The sequence below is a fragment of the Gallinula chloropus genome (genome assembly GCF_964237585.1).
Source record: "Gallinula chloropus genome assembly, chromosome: 3".
Lineage (NCBI taxonomy): Eukaryota > Metazoa > Chordata > Aves > Gruiformes > Rallidae > Gallinula > Gallinula chloropus.
In genome coordinates, this window is record NC_140087.1 from 45535491 (window position 1) to 45547824 (window position 12334).

The 12334-nt window shown below is 47.4% G+C and overlaps 1 pseudogene across 1 annotated transcript; it reads right to left on the reverse strand.

Annotated features, from left to right (window-relative positions):
- Nucleotides 1–1461: 1461 nt before the first annotated feature.
- LOC311189400 (opsin-3-like) lies at nucleotides 1462–11943 on the reverse strand (annotated as a pseudogene). Its single transcript has 4 exons — nucleotides 11592–11943; nucleotides 4576–4895; nucleotides 2885–3129; nucleotides 1462–1728 (listed from the first exon to the last, which is right to left on the reverse strand). The product of its transcript is annotated as an opsin-3-like (transcript).
- Nucleotides 11944–12334: the final 391 nt, after the last annotated feature.

The following is a 12334-nucleotide window of genomic DNA, read 5'->3' on the forward strand; positions in this document are numbered from 1 at the left end:
GCAGTGACCCACACCAGGGCAGCTGGTGAATAGATAAAGCCCGGGGGAAAGGATTCACGTTGGAGAAGTTCATGGAGGACTATCTCCTGTGGGTGAGACCCTACGGTGCAGAAGGGGGAGGGTGTGGAGTGAATGCCCCCCCACACCCTCCGGCCAAGAGGGAAACCAACTTGCAAGGGACTGACCAAAGCCCCCATCTCCCAGTCCCTGTCCCCCTGTACTGCGAGCAGGGGGAAGAAGGGAGCATAATCCTGACTAAAGTCTGCTAAGAAGGGAATGGTGGGGGGAAAGTTTTTTAAGATATGGTTACGTTTGTTTTAAGATCTGATCATGCTCTATAAATCGGTTTTTTAACTGTTCTTTGTAGTTGTAGTGTAGTGTAATAATGTAGTTTTTCTCTTCTTCACTTTGTGTTGAGTCTGTTTTGCCCACGTTGATGACAGAGTGATCTCTCCCTGTCCTTATTTGACTCCTGAGCCTCTTAATATATATTTTCTCCCCTGTCCAACTAAGAAGGGGAGTAGTAGACTGACTTCGGTGGACATCTGGCCTCCAGCCAGGGCTAAACCAGAACACCCTGGAACTCCGTATTACTTCCAAGCACGTTTGCAAATGTTTATTCCTGACTTGGAGGGTTGGTGGCGCCATTCCCACCGGACAGCGGTGAATCAGGATTAGTTCTCCAAGGTATTCAGCCAGTACTGACAGGCACCAGTGTCTGGGACAGAATCCCCTGGGCATTTTGTGCCAGTAGCGCTGACAGAGGTGAGCGACCTGTCTGGCCCATTCACTCGGCTCGAAGCAGGAGAATCACTGTGCACGCTGCAGCTTTGGCAAAAGTTACACGGCTCTTCTCTGATGCCTTCACCAAGGGGCCAGAAACGGTTGGTGGTTCACAAAGGATGATTTTCCTAGTCCCATACAGAATGACCAGATGCAAGATAAACATGCACAGAGCAGGGACCACAACAAAAAAATCCTGTTCTCCCTCTGCATGGACGTTTTTCATCGGTGCTTTGGATTTCTTGATTTTCTTCAGTATGTGACTTGGGAGTCCCCCGAGCAAGCCCTGAGAGAAGGGCTTGCTGAGCACACAAGGGAGCTTTCTGGTGGCTTCTACTGTAACCATAGCCCCAGGCATTAATGGCACCACTTCTCCTGCCCGAGCCCTGCAAACCAAGGGACTTCAGCCACCCCAGAAGACTTCTTCTCCAGACCCTTCGCCACCCCGGTTGCACTCCTCCATCCATCCATCCATCAGCAATTGGCATGGATGCAGAGATGTCAGTCCTGCAACCAAAACTGAACTGCCTGCAGAGCTTCAGATGCAGAATCCCTTTGGTATTTCACAGCTCTAGAATGTGGTTTCCTTTGACAGCCCACAGACACCACCACTGAAACCAGTGGCTAACATAAACAGGCTACTGGCTGAAGCCCATCTCATTCTCACAGCTCTTCCATTCATGCCTCCAGTGGCTTTACTTGGATGACATTTGCTGTCCCACTCTGTTTATGGTTGTCATCTACTTGTTGAGTGTCGTCACTGGCGATGACAAAAATGATAGAGGAAGAACTGAACGTCACTTTCTTCTTTGGCCTGTCCCCTGTTGTCTGAGCCATAACTATTGGACGTAGTCGTTTGCCATTCCCTGTTGCTGGTGTCTCTCTCACAGTCCTCTGGAACCTCATCAGGCGAAAGCACAGGAGCTGCAAAAGGCATCGCCGAAACTGCAAGAGATGACATACAATGAAGTGACAGCTTCCTAAGCGCTCCCCATCAGGTGTGATGTGGTGAAGAAGAGAGGAGCAGAGGAAAAGGCTCCCAATAACAAATTTCTACAGCTCTCCACCTTGTTCCAAGTTCCTCTTGTGCTGTAAGAAACACGGTGGCTTTTTAGTGGGTGCTTTTTCCCTGCACCAGAAAGCTGCACAGGACCACCTCCCCAGCAGAGGGCACTGAAATGCAGTGTAATATATTCCCAGCAGCATGAGCTGTAGCCTATAACCTGCCAGGAAGAAGCCTATGCTCCAAAGGGGCTATTAGTACTGTTCCCATCTTTGGGTATTCATAAAAGTCACACAATTCATCTAGCAGGGGAAGAACAGTCTCAGAAACACTTCATAGGAGTCCACAGAGGGAAGGCAAAAAGGAGAGGAAGGGAATCAAAAGTGATGTTTTCCTCCTTCTACATAAGGCAATTGTTTCCCTCCCTGCTATTTTACTAATATTGAAATATTTTGCTGACATATTTGCTTACCTAAACACAGTCTAAAATCCGAAACAGGCTGTCACTGAGTTTTTTGTGATCATACTTACTTTGTGAGCACACTCTGCTGAGTTGTTTGATCCTTGTGTTGCCGTAATGGAAGAGTCAGAGGCACAGGTTTTTCTTCCTAAAACACAAACGCCAGATACACTGAATTTTGCCTGATGGACTTTTGCTGTGGTAAAGGGATTGATTCAGATGAGGCTTTCTAGTGATCCATTTCATGGGTAAATTGCCAGAAGCAGACACTTAGATTTTGGCACTCCTTCCCCGCCTTTCACGCAAGTATTCATACATGAATTCTGACATTTAAAAATCGGGTATCTGACAGGGCAGTACTTTACACATTATCATCACCCCCCTAGCAGTGTTCAAAGAACAGGCAGATGTGGTGCTTCGGGGGATGGTTTAGTGGTTACCATGGTGTAGGGCGGACTGTTGGACTTGATAATCCTGAAGGTCTTTTCCAAACTTGATGATTCTGTGATCCGATATTTTAATTCTAGTAAATATTTACCATTTATCCTAATTGTTCAAATGTTTAAAAAATAGGCCTGACAGATTAAAGTACATCAGATCTAAAATTACTGAAAGAAGAAAGTCTTTAATGTACCTACCTTTCTACTCATGAAGATATAGATAACTGGATTGTAAGCAGTGCTTGACTTGGCAAAGAAAGATGGCACCACAGATACTGTTGGAGTTACAAGGTTGCTATAGCCGTACGTTACCAGGAGGGGCAGCACTGCATAGGGCATCCAGCATATAAGGAATGTGGAGATCATTAAGAAAAACATTTTAGCCACCTTCTTTTAGAAGTTTGATGACTTGAACTGTCCTGGTAAGCTTCCACACAGCGAAGCTGTAGAAGAAAGAGAAAACATGTAAAAGCTCTGTTTCACTTGAAACTGAAGAGTTCTCAATTTAAAGTAATTTGCCAATTTAGTTTTAGGCTCAGTCACTACACAGTTTATCTTGTGAACCATAATTCCTCAGGAAGCTTACATCATGCTTCCCAGGCTTCTGCTTCTACGAAGTGTAAAAATATGATCTGAAAAGAAGTAGATTAGCAAATCTACTGGAAAGCAAACTATCCAGTGATGTTACAAACCATGCAGCACTTAATCAGTAAAAGCATTTTAGAAAACTAACTTGCCCTCGCCCACTGGTGTAAGCAAGTCCCCTTCGGATTTAGTGGTCCTTTGTCTAACTAGCTAGACAATCCCATAGATTTGTCTTGTGGCACGCAGCTTGAGAAACAAAGCCTCAAGCACTGCCAGGTTAACAGATAACAGGATGGAGCCTTTAGGCCGTGAACCTCCTGGAAACTAAACAAGGTGGCAGCATCCTTGCCGGCCCCCTGCTGGGACAGGCTCCAGGAAAAAGTGTCCTCTATTGTTAAGGTATAGCTGCTGTCTGAGGAGGTTTTAGAAGTTCTATTAGCATGATAAGATAGAGATGCTGCTGTGACAGCAAAACGTTGACCCATCAGATGTAGCCCACGAACACCCTATGTTTGAAAGAAAGCAGCCGTCTGCAGAGCATATAAAAAGGAATGATTCCTTACAATAAATGGACTCGTGCTTGCATCAAGCTGTGTCCCGTCTCTCTCCGTCGCCGCATTGTCTTATCAGCAACGTTAGAGAGAAGAAAATACCATTATTAGATTTCTCTATACTGCTCTGACACTTAGTTTGTTACCCTGCTGGCATTAGGAAACCTCTATTTAAAGCGGAGTAGTAGGCAGCAGGTTCCCAGTGTCATCTGAGCGAGTCATAAAATGCGGAAGAGACAGGACGTGTGCGTGAGCGTTCTTCGTAATGGTTATCGGTTGTGCCAATACTGCTGACCACGAACTTGAATAGACCCAGAATAATTACCCACAGGATATGAAACAAACACTTTCTGACATGAAAAATCTGAACTAAAATGGCTTGCCTTAACACAGAAAACTGGTTTAACAGGACTTCATCTCCACTTGTACAGTTATCTTCTCAAGACTTGCAAAGAGAAAAGGAGGAGTTAGCTAATCAGGAGAACTACAATGTCATCTCTTCCCCCTGTTTCAAGGGAGAATCTGATGTGGATTTGTGAACATGAACAGTTCCGCAACCTGCGTCCCAGTAAAACTACACAACAAATCCATCCTGGGAACTCTGGGTCAATTCTACCCCAGCCTTACATCTAGCGGTCCCTGGTGTGGATGACCATTAAACATTCAAAAGTCTGAAGAGGAAGCAAGACTTGCATCAGCAACTTTCCCTGACACTATTATACTCAGAGAAGTCTTGTATTTGACGTGGCTTACCATTCTTAACGCATAGAGAATATGGCCACAGCAATAGGCCATGACTCCAACAGGTGCTACGAGACTGCTAAGGAAGAAAAGGAGCACAAAGGAGGTATCATTGGGATCTTTCGACCTCCAGTCCACTGAGCAACCCAATCCATGAATTTCCAGGGTATATCTGTTCCAGCCCAGAAGAGGTGCTCCAGTCCAGGCTAATGAATAGAGCCAGATGCATGTTATAGCCCGCCAAGACCAAGAGAAGTCAATCACTTTTCCATGGACTATGCGAATGTAGCGTTCATAGGCAAGAGCAGTGAGAGTCATAATTGAAACAATTCCTGTAAGAAAAAGAAAATAAAATCAATTAAACAGTTCACAAACATTGCCAATGGAATGGAAATCCTCTCAATAACCTGCTTAACAAAGGAAGCACTTAACTCAAAATTAGCTGTCTCATGTTACGAATCTAATACAATAAGCTTTTTGGTGAACACCCCACTACTCACTACTAACTTCAAACGAACTTGAGAACGACTCAGAGCAGGGTGCTGGAATCTGACCCATGGTGTAGGATGTCCAAATAGGACAAGGAGGGAAAAAAAAAAAAAAAAAAAAAGAAGGTGGTAATAGTTTTTCCTAAGCATTACTTCCTTAAGCCAGAGATTGTGTGGCAAGGGGCTTTTCTTTGTTGGCAGTTGTTGGGGGGGGGTTGTTTGTTTTGGTGGTATTGGAGGTTGGTGGTTGAGTTGGTTGGTTGGGGTTTTTTATGGGGGGGAGGAAGTACTAGGTTTGTCTTTTTGTTTTTAAAAGAAAAAGTGATAACCAAGTGTGCTAGAAACCTCGGGAGTTCAGAGTCAAGACTGAAGTCAAAGTGAGCTTTGAACAACTGAAAGCATAGAAATGCAACTTTAACGTCAACAAAACGATGAGGAGAATTCCAACTTCTTTCAAGATTTCTTGTAAATCCTTGCATTCCAAGGAACAAGCAGGAAAGCAAAAGGTTACGCTGCTGAAGGGGCCTCACCTAGAAAACGCTGGGTTATACTTTGTGGCCCCTCCTATCTGGCTGCTATCATAAAAATATAGTTTTTACTGCAATTATTTGTCTGCTCTTTTCCTTTTCTCTCCACCTCAACCCCATGACACACTTAAGAAAGTGTTATGGCAGCAATCAGATTATTTCCCACTCCCAGCATTACCCTGCACATACACTATTATAACTTAATGAATTCAATTCTGTCTTGATTAGAATATAAGGATTTCTATTTCAGTGGTCTGACATTTGATGATCAAAAGCCAATCTGCTCTTCACGCATCTATCAGTCACCTGATATCTGTTAAAATTCATTCAGCAAGCTCATATACACGGCCCCTTAAACAATACAAAAGAGTGTATTTCACAGCACTCTGCAGTTATATAAATACCTGTGTGCAAGTCTGTGTGTATTTTATTTTATTTTTGTAAATGTTTATTTTTTGTATTTATTTTTGTAAGGATCATCTGGCTCAGAGTTCCACAAACAGGTTCAGCAATGTCTAGTATACCAGGGGTGTTTTAAAGCTACTCAGCCTTGAGGCCCCATCTCCACAGAGACAACTCTTGGGGAGCTGTGGAGATAGCTCAAACTGGAGTTATCCTGCAAACCGAGACTAAACAGGGCAGCACTGCGTAATTCAAGGAACCCAAAACCTGTGTTGAGCCTTGAATTCCTTCAACAATATACCCTGAGTCCCAATCAAGCCGCTATTCAGCTGTCTAGCAGAAGATAAAGGCAAGCCAGAGGGTCCCTATTTGGCTTCAGTGGGCACAGACAATGCAAAGGTGTGCAGCAGATAGGGCATAAGATAAGGGGGGAACACTGCTAATGACAAACATGTCCCCTCTGGCATAGTCCTGCCCACTCTCATGGAGATCAAAGACATAAAAACCCTGGGACTGGGTCTGAGACGGGGGAGCAGCATCAACTCTGCAAGGAGACTCTTCCCCCTTGGCCAGGATGTTGGCTAAGGTAACGTACTGGGAGTCCTTCCCTGGAGAGATGGGTAAGTGAATATTTGATATGCTTTAAGCTTCTGATTGACTAATGGACATGTAGTATTTAGTGTGGTAGTGATAAGCACAGTCTTACTTCTAAACTGCACTGGTGCATCTCTCCATTGTATCCGTAAGACTCGCAATAGTGACATATTGAATCTGCATGTGGGTTTTCAATAAATTATTCTCATTTTTTAGTTTGAAACCCTACAGCTGAGTGTCTTTCCATCACAATCTGACCTAGTAAGAAGCACAGACATTTTGTCACACATATATCCAGCTTTCAATTTCTTTGAGTACATTCATATTAGTGCGTTGCATGCACTGATACAGCAGTGAGACGGGTAAAACTACACATTTCACTGCCAAACAGAAAATAAACCTTCTGTCTTCGGAGGTTTCTGCTGTATACCACAGATGTTTCATCTTGATTTGAGAAAAGGTGTCATGGTTCTGCCCCCAGCTGCCAACTGAGCACCGCCCAGCTGCTTGCTCTGGAGGGGGGCAAACCTTGAGGGTTGGGATAAGGATAGTTTACTAGGACAGCAGAGAGAGAAATAACAACAACTGGTGACACACAATGCAGTTTCTCACCAAACTGCACAACTCAGGCCATACAGCTCAGAGGCGTCCTGGAGCTGGACCATTCCCAAAAACTGCGCGTCCTGGAGCTGTGCGCTCCTCCGCCCCAAACCCCCCCTTTATGCCAAGCATGATGTAATCGGTATGGAATAGCCCCTTTGGCCAGTTTGGGTCCCCTCCCAGCTTCCTGAGCACTCCCCACCTTCTGGTCTGAAGGGCAATATGAACAACTGAAAAGTCCCTGACTGGTCGGCAGCACCTAAAAACATCAGGGTGTGATCATCCTGACTCCCAAGCACCATTACACCAACTGCTAGAAAGAAAATTCACTCTATCCTGGATGAAACCAGGACAAAAGGATAAGCTTTTAAGGAAGACAAATTAACAACAGGATGCTTAAACACCAGCACCACGGATCTGGGAAGGCAACTAAGAATTACAGTATCTCGACAAACACGTAGCCTCTGTATCAAGGCATTCATCAGCAAACCCCACATTAATTCTTGTGGAGGGTTCTGGAGACACTGCTGTTTAAAAGTAGTTTCAGGTTTGCTGTTCTCCTTATTTCTCCACGACAGAGGAATTCACCTTTTTTGTGTTCACCTTGTAGAAGCTACCTGGCAAGCATGCACCACATCTAAGTAAACATGCTTTTGAAAGGGTGGGTAAGAGCCTTTTAACTTTCAGATGAGGGACTACGAATGAGCTCAGCAGCAGCAGTTCAGTAGCAGCAACCATTTGACCATGACAAGACAAGGTGCTCCTGCACGCTGGAGTTTTGTATTGCTGAACACAGTAACTTATCTCATTGAATTCAGCAATTAGGCAATACAATGTTTTGGGTGACAGTTATGTATCACACCTAATTTTTCAACAAGCTTTAGCCCCTGCAAACAAATCTAGATAGATGAAAATAATTTCTCCTGGACACAATAGGCTTCTAGTCTATTTTATATACACCTCCCCTATAAAACTACAGCGGAATTAAGCACCTCTTCCACATTCAATCCTGCAAGTGATTAATTCATTTCAAATAAATTGCTAAAGCTGAAAGCATGCTGATAGAGCCTCCAGCTGTCTGAAACACAAGATCCTAAAACTGTCTGCTGAGTAACCATCAAAACTGCTTTTAGTGAAATTAAATCAGTGCATAGAACATGTATCGGTAATGCCAGAGGATGGCACAGGGCATCATTCTTCCAGTGTGCAGAGAAGAGCCATAGATGAAGAAGCTAACAATTATATCCTGATAAATGTTTTGGGTCTGGTTTAAAATAGGTTGTAACTAAAGCCAGGGCCACAGGAGACTCTCGGGCAATTAATCCTTACTTCAGTATTGCTATGGGGGAGGGGGAGCTTGCTTTAAAGTGCATAAATACAATCACCTTTCCTAATTGCACCCCTTCTTTCTCTGCAAACAGTTGAACACACTGCAGCTTTGCACAGGGAAGCACAGTCTGTACAACTGCTTACAAACTTTCCCATCCTCCAGTTCACGTCACTGGAAGGGAAGATGCACCCAGATCTCAATGTTTACTTGCTATCTCATGAAAATCTAGCTGCTGTGTACCAGTGGCAAACGGTCCAGAAATGTCATAATACTGTCAATACTACTGGCAGATGGCTCGGGTGCCATTATTTGTAGCCGGAGCAATTTATGCTTGAGAGGTACATGTTTACACTCACAGCATCGGACCAGCTGACTTCTGAACCCTCAGGGCTTGATCCCATCTTCAGAAGGTGTTACAGCAGACACCCACTGCCTCTGGACAGGCACGATACCAACTTCTCTTGCACGTATCACATCCTGTGTATCACAAAAATCATTTGTCTCATTGTGAAGTGCCAGCAGATGCACACAGAGATTATTATGCCCTGAGCCTGTGTTCCACAACTAAACAAACTCTTGCTTCAGGTTACAGCACATCCATGTCTCTTGACGGAGACATTTGGCTATGTTTATTTGTCAGGTGTCTTCTCCAGCAGTTGCAGCCCAAAACCTATGCTCTCAGTGACAGGCAGTAACCCTCCCATGTAAGAGTTGTATTACTCAACTGGATAAAGGATAAATGCAGATCTCTGCTCCTGGCAGCTTGGTTGACGACCAACTGACCAAAAGAGTTAGAAGCTTTTGCATGAGGAGAGGGTGGCATGCTCAGCAGGACCAGCAGAGGGTTGACTGCACACCCCCATAAAAAGGTGAACCTCACAGGTTAAACACAGCACTTAACTGAAGTAGCTATCCTGCCCTACTAGGACACACTGCCCGTTAGAAAAAGGAATGCTGGAACTCTGTATAACTAAATTAAATGGGGATTACCATCCAAGACAGACAACCACGGCAGCCAAGTGTTGACTGAGACTCCTCAGTTCCCGGATCTGCATTGTTTCCCCCTCACTAGTATGGGTGGCGCTGCGAGTGGCTTTGTAATGACAGAGAGCAGCTCTTCCCATGGGCTCTCTCATGAGGACATCTGTACCTAAGCACACGTGTCTTCACTTCTGAATCTGGTGAGTAAAAACATCATCTGCATTGTTACTTGTGCAGCCAGGACAGATGCAGATGTACAGCAGCCGAAGGGAGCAGAGAATATGAAAACAATACTCCTTACAAAAGGAAAGGCTGTTATAGCTTCAAGCCTCAAGATCTGGCTATTATAATTGGATGCTAAGCTAATCATGCCTAGTTACTCTTACTTTCATTATGCCTAGCTAATACTAACCTAATTATGCCTCGCTTTCCATTACTTCACATTGTAGCTGAAGAGAGTAATTCAGGCATTGGACCTTCCTGAACATCAGGTTGTGCGTTGACTCTCTACTTCCATATGACAGACTACACACATACACACGCTTTTCCAATACATGATTACAACAAATTCCTCCCATAGAAGCACACTGTGGCAGAGGAAAATAATACCATGAGGCACAGGAAGATGAAATTTTGCAAGCCAGCGATGCTAGCTGAACCACTGTAGCTAAGTGGAATTTGCCTCTATTTCCTTAGGAACGCATTTATTCAATACAAGGATGTAGGAAAGCATCAACACTGGACACATTTATAGCAACAAATTATATATCACAACTGAAAAAAGTGAAAAAAATAATCACACGTGATCAAGCACTTTGCTTGCCAGTTTCTCTTTCATTCCTTCTATTTGTTCCACTTTGGAAGATGACAGAGATGATTATAGTCTGGGTTTTTTTATTATCCATACTACACCTCTAATTTTTAGACCGTTTATGCAAAATGCCTTGATCAAAAATAGCAACCATAATGTGTGAGGGATCAAGACAGGAACGGACATACACCTCACTTCTCCTGTGCAAGCCTGATGTTTAGCTGCCTAGCAGAACCTAGCTGGCAGATGCTTGAGTTTCCCAAGTATTCCAGAGAGCTGTGCACCACAGAAATCATCCAATACACTAGCTAGACATTGCACAAATGTCTAACTACATCCCGCATCCACCACAGCTTCCGAGACCCGAGATTTTTGCTGTACTTCACAACAGCAGTCAAATCGATCAGGGGAATCATGCACCTTCCTCCCTACAGATTTTGGAAGTGGAAGTAGCAGGGCAGCAGTCCTTCTGCGGCACTAAAAATCCCACTTCACGGGAACCGGTGGCTTCCCAAATCCCGACCAGCCTGTGACACTGCTACCGGCTGGAAGACAGCATTTGCACTCCACACAGGGACAGAGAAACCCACGGCCGTGACTGCCACACGCCGGGAGCTTTATCGGCGGGCAGTCGGGACACCGGGGGGCTGCGGCCTCCGGCAGGGCGCCCCTGCCCCGAGGGGCGCGTCCAGGCTGCCGCCTGCCCCACCCAGGCGGGACACTGCCCGCCCGACAGCCCGAGCCGTCCCGTGCTCCTCACCCACACACCGATCGCCGCCCTTCCTCACACAAAGCTCATCCGGGCTGTGCCACAGGCGGGCACCTCCGGGGCCTTTTCGACCAACGCTGCAACTCCCCGGGCGGGAGCCCGAGAAGGATTCGCGGTGAATTTTCCGGGAGCTCCGGATCGCTTTTCTCAGCGCCGTCGACTTTCGTGCCAGAACTCTGACGCGCGGCGCCGCCGGGAGAGGGGCCACGGGAGTGAGGGATCCCCAGGGTCGGCTCCTCGCCGGCCCTGCCCCGGGCAACCCCGCCGTGCCCCGGCTCCCACGGCGAGGAACGCGGCTCCCCCGCGAGGGAGCCGCGCACCCCGGCAAAGCGGGAAGGAGGGAACGGGGCGAAGCCGTGAGGGACGCGGCGGTCGCTTCAGGGAGGAGGGGAGCGACGGTTGGAGCGGAGCTACGTGACGGTTGGGGACAGTGCGCGGGGCCCCGGAGAAAGCGGGCAAGGACGGAGAGGGCAGCCGAGAGAAGGGACCCAGCGCCACAGGGAGGGGACGCGGCCCCGTTACCTACCGAAGAGGCTGTTGCTGAAGCCGTCCCAGACGCAGCCGGCGGAGTCCCACACCCAGCGGCTCCTCAGACAGCACAGAAAGGTGAGACTGGCGCCGAACACGGCCATCAGCAGGTCGCTGAGGCTGATGTTGACGAGGAAGAGGTTAGTGGGCGTACGGAGCCGTTTGAACTTGTAGTAGAGCACCAGCACCAGCAGGTTGTTGCACAAGCCCAGCATACCGATAGCGGCGACGAGCAGCGCCAGCAACTCGTAGGTGCCGGCGCTGAAGAGAGGCCGCTCACCCGGCACCTCCCGTCCCGCAGCCGCGGGCTCCGGGCGGCTCGTCGTCCCCGTGCTGTTGCCCGAGGGCATGGCTCGCCGCTCGCAGCCCGCCGCAGCGGGGCTAAACCTCCCGACCAGCTCCCAGCCCCATCGGTGACAGCTAATGCGGGCGGGAGAAGGAGGAGCCCCCTTCGGCCGCCCGCCCACGAAGGGCGCGCCCTCGGGTGGCTTCGCTCTGTGCCGGTCTAAGGTGGGCCCGGCCCCTGGCCCTGCCGCCGCCCCAGTGGTCAAGGCGTTTCTCCCGGCATTATAAAGCCTGCGAGCGCGGTCTGGCCGCCACACGACGCCCGTGGGCGGCCGCACGGCTCCTTCTCAACAAACACCTCACCTCGCCCTCTCAGAAGCTGCGGTGAGCAGCCTGGTCACGGCCAGGACGTGGCTGTCCCCTCCTCTTCAAATCCTCCGCGCGTTTTGGGCTCGG